Consider the following 16,517-nt stretch of genomic DNA (forward strand, 5'->3'; position numbering starts at 1 on the left):
ACTAAACGACTGGGTCCCGTCCATAGATACAAAACAAAAAGACTAAACGACTGGGTCCCGTCCATAGATACAAAACAAAAAGACTAAACGACTGGGTCCCGTCCATAGATACAGAACAAAAAGACTAAACGACTGGGTCCCGTCCATAGATACAAAACAAAAAGACTAAACGACTGGGTCCCGTCCATAGATACAAAACAAAAAGACTAAACGACTGGGTCCCGTCCATAGATACAGAACAAAAAGACTGAACGACTGGGTCCCGTCCATAGATACAAAACAAAAAGACTAAACGACTGGGTCCCGTCCATAGATACAAAACAAAAGACTAAACGACTGGGTCCCGTCCATAGATACAAAACAAAAAGACTAAACGACTGGGTCCCGTCCATAGATACAAAACAAAAAGACTAAACGACTGGGTCCCGTCCATAGATACAAAACAAAAAGACTGAACGACTGGGTCCCGTCCATAGATACAAAACAAAAAGACTAAACGACTGGGTCCCGTCCATAGATACAAAACAAAAAGACTAAACGACTGGGTCCCGTCCATAGATACAAAACAAAAAGACTAAACGACTGGGTCCCGTCCATAGATACAGAACAAAAAGACTAAACGACTGGGTCCCGTCCATAGATACAAAACAAAAAGACTAAACGACTGGGTCCCGTCCATAGATACAAAACAAAAAGACTAAACGACTGGGTCCCGTCCATAGATACAAAACAAAAAGACTAAACGACTGGGTCCCGTCCATAGATACAAAACAAAAAGACTAAACGACTGGGTCCCGTCCATAGATACAAAACAAAAAGACTAAACGACTGGGTCCCGTCCATAGATACAGAACAAAAAGACTGAACGACTGGGTCCCGTCCATAGATACAAAACAAAAAGACTAAACGACTGGGTCCCGTCCATAGATACAAAACAAAAAGACTAAACGACTGGGTCCCGTCCATAGATACAAAACAAAAAGACTAAACGACTGGGTCCCGTCCATAGATACAAAACAAAAAGACTAAACGACTGGGTCCCGTCCATAGATACAAAACAAAAAGACTAAACGACTGGGTCCCGTCCATAGATACAAAACAAAAAGACTAAACGACTGGGTCCCGTCCATAGATACAAAACAAAAAGACTAAACGACTGGGTCCCGTCCATAGATACAAAACAAAAAGACTAAACGACTGGGTCCCGTCCATAGATACAGAACAAAAAGACTGAACGACTGGGTCCCGTCCATAGATACAGAACAAAAAGACTGAACGACTGGGTCCCGTCCATAGATACAAAACAAAAAGACTAAACGACTGGGTCCCGTCCATAGATACAAAACAAAAAGACTAAACGACTGGGTCCCGTCCATAGATACAAAACAAAAAGACTAAACGACTGGGTCCCGTCCATAGATACAAAACAAAAGACTAAACGACTGGGTCCCGTCCATAGATACAAAACAAAAAGACTAAACGACTGGGTCCCGTCCATAGATACAAAACAAAAAGACTGAACGACTGGGTCCCGTCCATAGATACAAAACAAAAAGACTAAACGACTGGGTCCCGTCCATAGATACAAAACAAAAAGACTGAACGACTGGGTCCCGTCCATAGATACAAAACAAAAAGACTAAACGACTGGGTCCCGTCCATAGATACAAAACAAAAAGACTAAACGACTGGGTCCCGTCCATAGATACAAAACAAAAGACTAAACGACTGGGTCCCGTCCATAGATACAAAACAAAAAGACTAAACGACTGGGTCCCGTCCATAGATACAAAACAAAAAGACTAAACGACTGGGTCCCGTCCATAGATACAAAACAAAAGACTGAACGACTGGGTCCCGTCCATAGATACAAAACAAAAGACTAAACGACTGGGTCCCGTCCATAGATACAAAACAAAAAGACTAAACGACTGGGTCCCGTCCATAGATACAAAACAAAAAGACTAAACGACTGGGTCCCGTCCATAGATACAAAACAAAAAGACTGAACGACTGGGTCCCGTCCATAGATACAAAACAAAAAGACTAAACGACTGGGTCCCGTCCATAGATACAGAACAAAAAGACTGAACGACTGGGTCCCGTCCATAGATACAAAACAAAAAGACTAAACGACTGGGTCCCGTCCATAGATACAAAACAAAAAGACTAAACGACTGGGTCCCGTCCATAGATACAAAACAAAAAGACTAAACGACTGGGTCCCGTCCATAGATACAGAACAAAAAGACTAAACGACTGGGTCCCGTCCATAGATACAAAACAAAAAGACTAAACGACTGGGTCCCGTCCATAGATACAAAACAAAAAGACTAAACGACTGGGTCCCGTCCATAGATACAAAACAAAAAGACTAAACGACTGGGTCCCGTCCATAGATACAAAACAAAAAGACTAAACGACTGGGTCCCGTCCATAGATACAAAACAAAAAGACTAAACGACTGGGTCCCGTCCATAGATACAAAACAAAAAGACTAAACGACTGGGTCCCGTCCATAGATACAAAACAAAAAGACTAAACGACTGGGTCCCGTCCATAGATACAAAACAAAAAGACTAAACGACTGGGTCCCGTCCATAGATACAGAACAAAAAGACTGAACGACTGGGTCCCGTCCATAGATACAAAACAAAAAGACTAAACGACTGGGTCCCGTCCATAGATACAAAACAAAAAGACTAAACGACTGGGTCCCGTCCATAGATACAAAACAAAAAGACTAAACGACTGGGTCCCGTCCATAGATACAAAACAAAAAGACTAAACGACTGGGTCCCGTCCATAGATACAAAACAAAAGACTAAACGACTGGGTCCCGTCCATAGATACAAAACAAAAAGACTAAACGACTGGGTCCCGTCCATAGATACAAAACAAAAAGACTAAACGACTGGGTCCCGTCCATAGATACAAAACAAAAGACTAAACGACTGGGTCCCGTCCATAGATACAAAACAAAAGACTAAACGACTGGGTCCCGTCCATAGATACAAAACAAAAAGACTAAACGACTGGGTCCCGTCCATAGATACAAAACAAAAAGACTAAACGACTGGGTCCCGTCCATAGATACAAAACAAAAAGACTAAACGACTGGGTCCCGTCCATAGATACAGAACAAAAAGACTAAACGACTGGGTCCCGTCCATAGATACAGAACAAAAAGACTGAACGACTGGGTCCCGTCCATAGATACAAAACAAAAAGACTGAACGACTGGGTCCCGTCCATAGATACAAAACAAAAAGACTGAACGACTGGGTCCCGTCCATAGATACAAAACAAAAAGACTAAACGACTGGGTCCCGTCCATAGATACAAAACAAAAAGACTAAACGACTGGGTCCCGTCCATAGATACAAAACAAAAGACTAAACGACTGGGTCCCGTCCATAGATACAAAACAAAAAGACTAAACGACTGGGTCCCGTCCATAGATACAAAACAAAAAGACTAAACGACTGGGTCCCGTCCATAGATACAAAACAAAAAGACTAAACGACTGGGTCCCGTCCATAGATACAAAACAAAAAGACTAAACGACTGGGTCCCGTCCATAGATACAAAACAAAAAGACTAAACGACTGGGTCCCGTCCATAGATACAGAACAAAAAGACTAAACGACTGGGTCCCGTCCATAGATACAAAACAAAAAGACTAAACGACTGGGTCCCGTCCATAGATACAAAACAAAAAGACTGAACGACTGGGTCCCGTCCATAGATACAAAACAAAAAGACTAAACGACTGGGTCCCGTCCATAGATACAAAACAAAAAGACTAAACGACTGGGTCCCGTCCATAGATACAAAACAAAAAGACTAAACGACTGGGTCCCGTCCATAGATACAAAACAAAAGACTAAACGACTGGGTCCCGTCCATAGATACAAAACAAAAAGACTAAACGACTGGGTCCCGTCCATAGATACAAAACAAAAAGACTAAACGACTGGGTCCCGTCCATAGATACAAAACAAAAAGACTAAACGACTGGGTCCCGTCCATAGATACAAAACAAAAGACTAAACGACTGGGTCCCGTCCATAGATACAGAACAAAAAGACTGAACGACTGGGTCCCGTCCATAGATACAAAACAAAAAGACTAAACGACTGGGTCCCGTCCATAGATACAGAACAAAAAGACTGAACGACTGGGTCCCGTCCATAGATACAAAACAAAAAGACTAAACGACTGGGTCCCGTCCATAGATACAGAACAAAAAGACTAAACGACTGGGTCCCGTCCATAGATACAAAACAAAAGACTGAACGACTGGGTCCCGTCCATAGATACAAAACAAAAGACTAAACGACTGGGTCCCGTCCATAGATACAAAACAAAAGACTAAACGACTGGGTCCCGTCCATAGATACAAAACAAAAAGACTAAACGACTGGGTCCCGTCCATAGATACAAAACAAAAAGACTAAACGACTGGGTCCCGTCCATAGATACAAAACAAAAAGACTAAACGACTGGGTCCCGTCCATAGATACAAAACAAAAAGACTAAACGACTGGGTCCCGTCCATAGATACAAAACAAAAGACTAAACGACTGGGTCCCGTCCATAGATACAAAACAAAAAGACTAAACGACTGGGTCCCGTCCATAGATACAAAACAAAAAGACTAAACGACTGGGTCCCGTCCATAGATACAGAACAAAAAGACTAAACGACTGGGTCCCGTCCATAGATACAAAACAAAAAGACTAAACGACTGGGTCCCGTCCATAGATACAGAACAAAAGACTAAACGACTGGGTCCCGTCCATAGATACAAAACAAAAAGACTAAACGACTGGGTCCCGTCCATAGATACAGAACAAAAGACTAAACGACTGGGTCCCGTCCATAGATACAAAACAAAAGACTAAACGACTGGGTCCCGTCCATAGATACAGAACAAAAAGACTGAACGACTGGGTCCCGTCCATAGATACAAAACAAAAAGACTGAACGACTGGGTCCCGTCCATAGATACAAAACAAAAAGACTAAACGACTGGGTCCCGTCCATAGATACAAAACAAAAAGACTAAACGACTGGGTCCCGTCCATAGATACAAAACAAAAAGACTGAACGACTGGGTCCCGTCCATAGATACAAAACAAAAAGACTAAACGACTGGGTCCCGTCCATAGATACAAAACAAAAGACTAAACGACTGGGTCCCGTCCATAGATACAAAACAAAAAGACTAAACGACTGGGTCCCGTCCATAGATACAAAACAAAAAGACTAAACGACTGGGTCCCGTCCATAGATACAAAACAAAAAGACTAAACGACTGGGTCCCGTCCATAGATACAAAACAAAAAGACTAAACGACTGGGTCCCGTCCATAGATACAAAACAAAAAGACTGAACGACTGGGTCCCGTCCATAGATACAAAACAAAAAGACTAAACGACTGGGTCCCGTCCATAGATACAAAACAAAAAGACTAAACGACTGGGTCCCGTCCATAGATACAAAACAAAAAGACTAAACGACTGGGTCCCGTCCATAGATACAAAACAAAAAGACTAAACGACTGGGTCCCGTCCATAGATACAAAACAAAAAGACTAAACGACTGGGTCCCGTCCATAGATACAAAACAAAAAGACTAAACGACTGGGTCCCGTCCATAGATACAAAACAAAAAGACTAAACGACTGGGTCCCGTCCATAGATACAGAACAAAAAGACTGAACGACTGGGTCCCGTCCATAGATACAAAACAAAAAGACTAAACGACTGGGTCCCGTCCATAGATACAAAACAAAAAGACTAAACGACTGGGTCCCGTCCATAGATACAAAACAAAAAGACTAAACGACTGGGTCCCGTCCATAGATACAAAACAAAAAGACTAAACGACTGGGTCCCGTCCATAGATACAAAACAAAAAGACTGAACGACTGGGTCCCGTCCATAGATACAAAACAAAAAGACTAAACGACTGGGTCCCGTCCATAGATACAAAACAAAAAGACTAAACGACTGGGTCCCGTCCATAGATACAGAACAAAAAGACTAAACGACTGGGTCCCGTCCATAGATACAAAACAAAAAGACTAAACGACTGGGTCCCGTCCATAGATACAAAACAAAAAGACTAAACGACTGGGTCCCGTCCATAGATACAAAACAAAAAGACTAAACGACTGGGTCCCGTCCATAGATACAAAACAAAAGACTGAACGACTGGGTCCCGTCCATAGATACAAAACAAAAAGACTAAACGACTGGGTCCCGTCCATAGATACAAAACAAAAGACTAAACGACTGGGTCCCGTCCATAGATACAAAACAAAAAGACTAAACGACTGGGTCCCGTCCATAGATACAAAACAAAAAGACTAAACGACTGGGTCCCGTCCATAGATACAGAACAAAAAGACTGAACGACTGGGTCCCGTCCATAGATACAAAACAAAAGACTAAACGACTGGGTCCCGTCCATAGATACAAAACAAAAAGACTAAACGACTGGGTCCCGTCCATAGATACAAAACAAAAAGACTAAACGACTGGGTCCCGTCCATAGATACAAAACAAAAAGACTAAACGACTGGGTCCCGTCCATAGATACAGAACAAAAAGACTAAACGACTGGGTCCCGTCCATAGATACAAAACAAAAGACTAAACGACTGGGTCCCGTCCATAGATACAGAACAAAAAGACTGAACGACTGGGTCCCGTCCATAGATACAAAACAAAAAGACTAAACGACTGGGTCCCGTCCATAGATACAAAACAAAAAGACTAAACGACTGGGTCCCGTCCATAGATACAAAACAAAAGACTAAACGACTGGGTCCCGTCCATAGATACAAAACAAAAGACTAAACGACTGGGTCCCGTCCATAGATACAGAACAAAAAGACTAAACGACTGGGTCCCGTCCATAGATACAAAACAAAAAGACTGAACGACTGGGTCCCGTCCATAGATACAAAACAAAAGACTAAACGACTGGGTCCCGTCCATAGATACAAAACAAAAAGACTAAACGACTGGGTCCCGTCCATAGATACAAAACAAAAAGACTAAACGACTGGGTCCCGTCCATAGATACAAAACAAAAAGACTAAACGACTGGGTCCCGTCCATAGATACAAAACAAAAAGACTAAACGACTGGGTCCCGTCCATAGATACAAAACAAAAAGACTGAACGACTGGGTCCCGTCCATAGATACAAAACAAAAGACTAAACGACTGGGTCCCGTCCATAGATACAAAACAAAAAGACTAAACGACTGGGTCCCGTCCATAGATACAAAACAAAAAGACTAAACGACTGGGTCCCGTCCATAGATACAGAACAAAAAGACTGAACGACTGGGTCCCGTCCATAGATACAAAACAAAAAGACTAAACGACTGGGTCCCGTCCATAGATACAAAACAAAAAGACTGAACGACTGGGTCCCGTCCATAGATACAAAACAAAAAGACTAAACGACTGGGTCCCGTCCATAGATACAAAACAAAAAGACTAAACGACTGGGTCCCGTCCATAGATACAAAACAAAAAGACTAAACGACTGGGTCCCGTCCATAGATACAGAACAAAAAGACTGAACGACTGGGTCCCGTCCATAGATACAAAACAAAAAGACTAAACGACTGGGTCCCGTCCATAGATACAAAACAAAAAGACTGAACGACTGGGTCCCGTCCATAGATACAAAACAAAAAGACTAAACGACTGGGTCCCGTCCATAGATACAAAACAAAAAGACTAAACGACTGGGTCCCGTCCATAGATACAAAACAAAAAGACTAAACGACTGGGTCCCGTCCATAGATACAAAACAAAAAGACTAAACGACTGGGTCCCGTCCATAGATACAAAACAAAAAGACTAAACGACTGGGTCCCGTCCATAGATACAAAACAAAAAGACTGAACGACTGGGTCCCGTCCATAGATACAAAACAAAAAGACTAAACGACTGGGTCCCGTCCATAGATACAAAACAAAAAGACTAAACGACTGGGTCCCGTCCATAGATACAAAACAAAAAGACTAAACGACTGGGTCCCGTCCATAGATACAAAACAAAAAGACTAAACGACTGGGTCCCGTCCATAGATACAAAACAAAAAGACTAAACGACTGGGTCCCGTCCATAGATACAAAACAAAAAGACTGAACGACTGGGTCCCGTCCATAGATACAAAACAAAAAGACTAAACGACTGGGTCCCGTCCATAGATACAAAACAAAAAGACTAAACGACTGGGTCCCGTCCATAGATACAAAACAAAAAGACTAAACGACTGGGTCCCGTCCATAGATACAAAACAAAAAGACTAAACGACTGGGTCCCGTCCATAGATACAAAACAAAAGACTAAACGACTGGGTCCCGTCCATAGATACAAAACAAAAAGACTAAACGACTGGGTCCCGTCCATAGATACAAAACAAAAAGACTAAACGACTGGGTCCCGTCCATAGATACAGAACAAAAAGACTAAACGACTGGGTCCCGTCCATAGATACAAAACAAAAAGACTGAACGACTGGGTCCCGTCCATAGATACAAAACAAAAAGACTAAACGACTGGGTCCCGTCCATAGATACAAAACAAAAAGACTAAACGACTGGGTCCCGTCCATAGATACAGAACAAAAAGACTAAACGACTGGGTCCCGTCCATAGATACAAAACAAAAGACTAAACGACTGGGTCCCGTCCATAGATACAGAACAAAAAGACTGAACGACTGGGTCCCGTCCATAGATACAAAACAAAAAGACTGAACGACTGGGTCCCGTCCATAGATACAAAACAAAAGACTAAACGACTGGGTCCCGTCCATAGATACAAAACAAAAAGACTAAACGACTGGGTCCCGTCCATAGATACAAAACAAAAAGACTAAACGACTGGGTCCGTCCATAGATACAAAACAAAAAGACTAAACGACTGGGTCCCGTCCATAGATACAGAACAAAAAGACTAAACGACTGGGTCCCGTCCATAGATACAGAACAAAAAGACTGAACGACTGGGTCCCGTCCATAGATACAAAACAAAAAGACTAAACGACTGGGTCCCGTCCATAGATACAAAACAAAAAGACTAAACGACTGGGTCCCGTCCATAGATACAAAACAAAAAGACTAAACGACTGGGTCCCGTCCATAGATACAAAACAAAAAGACTAAACGACTGGGTCCCGTCCATAGATACAAAACAAAAGACTAAACGACTGGGTCCCGTCCATAGATACAAAACAAAAAGACTAAACGACTGGGTCCCGTCCATAGATACAAAACAAAAAGACTAAACGACTGGGTCCCGTCCATAGATACAAAACAAAAAGACTAAACGACTGGGTCCCGTCCATAGATACAAAACAAAAAGACTAAACGACTGGGTCCCGTCCATAGATACAAAACAAAAGACTAAACGACTGGGTCCCGTCCATAGATACAGAACAAAAAGACTAAACGACTGGGTCCCGTCCATAGATACAAAACAAAAAGACTAAACGACTGGGTCCCGTCCATAGATACAAAACAAAAAGACTAAACGACTGGGTCCCGTCCATAGATACAAAACAAAAAGACTAAACGACTGGGTCCCGTCCATAGATACAAAACAAAAAGACTAAACGACTGGGTCCCGTCCATAGATACAAAACAAAAAGACTAAACGACTGGGTCCCGTCCATAGATACAAAACAAAAGACTGAACGACTGGGTCCCGTCCATAGATACAAAACAAAAAGACTAAACGACTGGGTCCCGTCCATAGATACAAAACAAAAAGACTAAACGACTGGGTCCCGTCCATAGATACAAAACAAAAAGACTAAACGACTGGGTCCCGTCCATAGATACAAAACAAAAAGACTAAACGACTGGGTCCCGTCCATAGATACAAAACAAAAGACTAAACGACTGGGTCCCGTCCATAGATACAAAACAAAAAGACTAAACGACTGGGTCCCGTCCATAGATACAAAACAAAAAGACTAAACGACTGGGTCCCGTCCATAGATACAAAACAAAAAGACTAAACGACTGGGTCCCGTCCATAGATACAAAACAAAAAGACTGAACGACTGGGTCCCGTCCATAGATACAAAACAAAAAGACTAAACGACTGGGTCCCGTCCATAGATACAGAACAAAAAGACTAAACGACTGGGTCCCGTCCATAGATACAAAACAAAAAGACTAAACGACTGGGTCCCGTCCATAGATACAAAACAAAAAGACTAAACGACTGGGTCCCGTCCATAGATACAGAACAAAAAGACTAAACGACTGGGTCCCGTCCATAGATACAAAACAAAAAGACTAAACGACTGGGTCCCGTCCATAGATACAAAACAAAAGACTAAACGACTGGGTCCCGTCCATAGATACAAAACAAAAAGACTAAACGACTGGGTCCCGTCCATAGATACAGAACAAAAAGACTAAACGACTGGGTCCCGTCCATAGATACAAAACAAAAAGACTAAACGACTGGGTCCCGTCCATAGATACAGAACAAAAAGACTGAACGACTGGGTCCCGTCCATAGATACAAAACAAAAAGACTAAACGACTGGGTCCCGTCCATAGATACAGAACAAAAAGACTGAACGACTGGGTCCCGTCCATAGATACAAAACAAAAAGACTAAACGACTGGGTCCCGTCCATAGATACAAAACAAAAAGACTGAACGACTGGGTCCCGTCCATAGATACAAAACAAAAAGACTAAACGACTGGGTCCCGTCCATAGATACAAAACAAAAAGACTAAACGACTGGGTCCCGTCCATAGATACAGAACAAAAAGACTGAACGACTGGGTCCCGTCCATAGATACAAAACAAAAAGACTAAACGACTGGGTCCCGTCCATAGATACAGAACAAAAAGACTGAACGACTGGGTCCCGTCCATAGATACAAAACAAAAGACTAAACGACTGGGTCCCGTCCATAGATACAGAACAAAAAGACTAAACGACTGGGTCCCGTCCATAGATACAAAACAAAAAGACTAAACGACTGGGTCCCGTCCATAGATACAAAACAAAAAGACTAAACGACTGGGTCCCGTCCATAGATACAAAACAAAAAGACTAAACGACTGGGTCCCGTCCATAGATACAAAACAAAAAGACTGAACGACTGGGTCCCGTCCATAGATACAAAACAAAAAGACTAAACGACTGGGTCCCGTCCATAGATACAAAACAAAAAGACTAAACGACTGGGTCCCGTCCATAGATACAAAACAAAAAGACTAAACGACTGGGTCCCGTCCATAGATACAAAACAAAAGACTAAACGACTGGGTCCCGTCCATAGATACAAAACAAAAAGACTGAACGACTGGGTCCCGTCCATAGATACAAAACAAAAAGACTAAACGACTGGGTCCCGTCCATAGATACAGAACAAAAAGACTAAACGACTGGGTCCCGTCCATAGATACAAAACAAAAGACTAAACGACTGGGTCCCGTCCATAGATACAAAACAAAAGACTAAACGACTGGGTCCCGTCCATAGATACAAAACAAAAAGACTAAACGACTGGGTCCCGTCCATAGATACAAAACAAAAAGACTAAACGACTGGGTCCCGTCCATAGATACAAAACAAAAAGACTAAACGACTGGGTCCCGTCCATAGATACAAAACAAAAAGACTAAACGACTGGGTCCCGTCCATAGATACAAAACAAAAAGACTAAACGACTGGGTCCCGTCCATAGATACAAAACAAAAAGACTAAACGACTGGGTCCCGTCCATAGATACAAAACAAAAAGACTAAACGACTGGGTCCCGTCCATAGATACAAAACAAAAAGACTAAACGACTGGGTCCCGTCCATAGATACAAAACAAAAAGACTAAACGACTGGGTCCCGTCCATAGATACAAAACAAAAAGACTAAACGACTGGGTCCCGTCCATAGATACAAAACAAAAGACTAAACGACTGGGTCCCGTCCATAGATACAAAACAAAAAGACTAAACGACTGGGTCCCGTCCATAGATACAAAACAAAAAGACTAAACGACTGGGTCCCGTCCATAGATACAGAACAAAAAGACTAAACGACTGGGTCCCGTCCATAGATACAAAACAAAAGACTAAACGACTGGGTCCCGTCCATAGATACAAAACAAAAAGACTAAACGACTGGGTCCCGTCCATAGATACAAAACAAAAAGACTAAACGACTGGGTCCCGTCCATAGATACAAAACAAAAGACTAAACGACTGGGTCCCGTCCATAGATACAAAACAAAAAGACTAAACGACTGGGTCCCGTCCATAGATACAAAACAAAAAGACTAAACGACTGGGTCCCGTCCATAGATACAAAACAAAAAGACTGAACGACTGGGTCCCGTCCATAGATACAAAACAAAAAGACTAAACGACTGGGTCCCGTCCATAGATACAAAACAAAAAGACTGAACGACTGGGTCCCGTCCATAGATACAAAACAAAAAGACTAAACGACTGGGTCCCGTCCATAGATACAAAACAAAAAGACTAAACGACTGGGTCCCGTCCATAGATACAAAACAAAAAGACTAAACGACTGGGTCCCGTCCATAGATACAGAACAAAAAGACTGAACGACTGGGTCCCGTCCATAGATACAAAACAAAAAGACTGAACGACTGGGTCCCGTCCATAGATACAAAACAAAAAGACTAAACGACTGGGTCCCGTCCATAGATACAAAACAAAAAGACTAAACGACTGGGTCCCGTCCATAGATACAAAACAAAAAGACTAAACGACTGGGTCCCGTCCATAGATACAGAACAAAAAGACTAAACGACTGGGTCCCGTCCATAGATACAAAACAAAAAGACTGAACGACTGGGTCCCGTCCATAGATACAAAACAAAAAGACTAAACGACTGGGTCCCGTCCATAGATACAAAACAAAAGACTAAACGACTGGGTCCCGTCCATAGATACAAAACAAAAAGACTAAACGACTGGGTCCCGTCCATAGATACAGAACAAAAAGACTGAACGACTGGGTCCCGTCCATAGATACAAAACAAAAAGACTAAACGACTGGGTCCCGTCCATAGATACAAAACAAAAAGACTAAACGACTGGGTCCCGTCCATAGATACAGAACAAAAAGACTAAACGACTGGGTCCCGTCCATAGATACAAAACAAAAAGACTAAACGACTGGGTCCCGTCCATAGATACAGAACAAAAAGACTAAACGACTGGGTCCCGTCCATAGATACAAAACAAAAAGACTGAACGACTGGGTCCCGTCCATAGATACAAAACAAAAAGACTAAACGACTGGGTCCCGTCCATAGATACAGAACAAAAAGACTAAACGACTGGGTCCCGTCCATAGATACAGAACAAAAAGACTAAACGACTGGGTCCCGTCCATAGATACAAAACAAAAAGACTAAACGACTGGGTCCCGTCCATAGATACAAAACAAAAAGACTAAACGACTGGGTCCCGTCCATAGATACAAAACAAAAAGACTAAACGACTGGGTCCCGTCCATAGATACAAAACAAAAGACTAAACGACTGGGTCCCGTCCATAGATACAAAACAAAAAGACTAAACGACTGGGTCCCGTCCATAGATACAAAACAAAAGACTAAACGACTGGGTCCCGTCCATAGATACAAAACAAAAAGACTAAACGACTGGGTCCCGTCCATAGATACAAAACAAAAAGACTAAACGACTGGGTCCCGTCCATAGATACAAAACAAAAGACTAAACGACTGGGTCCCGTCCATAGATACAGAACAAAAAGACTAAACGACTGGGTCCCGTCCATAGATACAGAACAAAAAGACTGAACGACTGGGTCCCGTCCATAGATACAAAACAAAAAGACTAAACGACTGGGTCCCGTCCATAGATACAAAACAAAAAGACTGAACGACTGGGTCCCGTCCATAGATACAAAACAAAAGACTAAACGACTGGGTCCCGTCCATAGATACAAAACAAAAAGACTGAACGACTGGGTCCCGTCCATAGATACAAAACAAAAAGACTAAACGACTGGGTCCCGTCCATAGATACAAAACAAAAAGACTGAACGACTGGGTCCCGTCCATAGATACAAAACAAAAAGACTAAACGACTGGGTCCCGTCCATAGATACAAAACAAAAAGACTAAACGACTGGGTCCCGTCCATAGATACAAAACAAAAAGACTAAACGACTGGGTCCCGTCCATAGATACAAAACAAAAAGACTAAACGACTGGGTCCCGTCCATAGATACAAAACAAAAAGACTAAACGACTGGGTCCCGTCCATAGATACAAAACAAAAAGACTAAACGACTGGGTCCCGTCCATAGATACAGAACAAAAAGACTAAACGACTGGGTCCCGTCCATAGATACAGAACAAAAAGACTGAACGACTGGGTCCCGTCCATAGATACAAAACAAAAAGACTAAACGACTGGGTCCCGTCCATAGATACAAAACAAAAAGACTAAACGACTGGGTCCCGTCCATAGATACAAAACAAAAAGACTAAACGACTGGGTCCCGTCCATAGATACAGAACAAAAAGACTAAACGACTGGGTCCCGTCCATAGATACAAAACAAAAGACTAAACGACTGGGTCCCGTCCATAGATACAGAACAAAAAGACTAAACGACTGGGTCCCGTCCATAGATACAAAACAAAAAGACTAAACGACTGGGTCCCGTCCATAGATACAAAACAAAAAGACTAAACGACTGGGTCCCGTCCATAGATACAGAACAAAAAGACTGAACGACTGGGTCCCGTCCATAGATACAAAACAAAAAGACTAAACGACTGGGTCCCGTCCATAGATACAAAACAAAAGACTGAACGACTGGGTCCCGTCCATAGATACAAAACAAAAAGACTAAACGACTGGGTCCCGTCCATAGATACAGACCAAAAAGACTGAACGACTGGGTCCCGTCCATAGATACAAAACAAAAGACTAAACGACTGGGTCCCGTCCATAGATACAAAACAAAAAGACTAAACGACTGGGTCCCGTCCATAGATACAAAACAAAAAGACTAAACGACTGGGTCCCGTCCATAGATACAAAACAAAAAGACTAAACGACTGGGTCCCGTCCATAGATACAAAACAAAAAGACTAAACGACTGGGTCCCGTCCATAGATACAAAACAAAAGACTAAACGACTGGGTCCCGTCCATAGATACAAAACAAAAAGACTAAACGACTGGGTCCCGTCCATAGATACAAAACAAAAAGACTAAACGACTGGGTCCCGTCCATAGATACAAAACAAAAAGACTAAACGACTGGGTCCCGTCCATAGATACAAAACAAAAAGACTAAACGACTGGGTCCCGTCCATAGATACAAAACAAAAAGACTAAACGACTGGGTCCCGTCCATAGATACAGAACAAAAAGACTAAACGACTGGGTCCCGTCCATAGATACAAAACAAAAAGACTAAACGACTGGGTCCCGTCCATAGATACAGAACAAAAAGACTGAACGACTGGGTCCCGTCCATAGATACAAAACAAAAAGACTAAACGACTGGGTCCCGTCCATAGATACAAAACAAAAAGACTAAACGACTGGGTCCCGTCCATAGATACAAAACAAAAAGACTAAACGACTGGGTCCCGTCCATAGATACAAAACAAAAAGACTAAACGACTGGGTCCCGTCCATAGATACAAAACAAAAAGACTAAACGACTGGGTCCCGTCCATAGATACAAAACAAAAAGACTAAACGACTGGGTCCCGTCCATAGATACAAAACAAAAAGACTGAACGACTGGGTCCCGTCCATAGATACAAAACAAAAAGACTAAACGACTGGGTCCCGTCCATAGATACAAAACAAAAGACTAAACGACTGGGTCCCGTCCATAGATACAAAACAAAAAGACTAAACGACTGGGTCCCGTCCATAGATACAAAACAAAAAGACTAAACGACTGGGTCCCGTCCATAGATACAAAACAAAAGACTAAACGACTGGGTCCCGTCCATAGATACAGACCAAAAAGACTAAACGACTGGGTCCCGTCCATAGATACAAAACAAAAAGACTAAACGACTGGGTCCCGTCCATAGATACAGAACAAAAAGACTGAACGACTGGGTCCCGTCCATAGATACAAAACAAAAAGACTAAACGACTGGGTCCCGTCCATAGATACAAAACAAAAAGACTAAACGACTGGGTCCCGTCCATAGATACAAAACAAAAGACTAAACGACTGGGTCCCGTCCATAGATACAGAACAAAAAGACTGAACGACTGGGTCCCGTCCATAGATACAAAACAAAAAGACTAAACGACTGGGTCCCGTCCATAGATACAAAACAAAAGACTAAACGACTGGGTCCCGTCCATAGATACAAAACAAAAAGACTAAACGACTGGGTCCCGTCCATAGATACAAAACAAAAAGACTAAACGACTGGGTCCCGTCCATAGATACAGAACAAAAAGACTGAACGA

Source organism: Salmo salar, chromosome ssa14 (assembly GCF_905237065.1).
Source record: "Salmo salar chromosome ssa14, Ssal_v3.1, whole genome shotgun sequence".
Taxonomy (NCBI): Eukaryota; Metazoa; Chordata; class Actinopteri; order Salmoniformes; family Salmonidae; genus Salmo; species Salmo salar.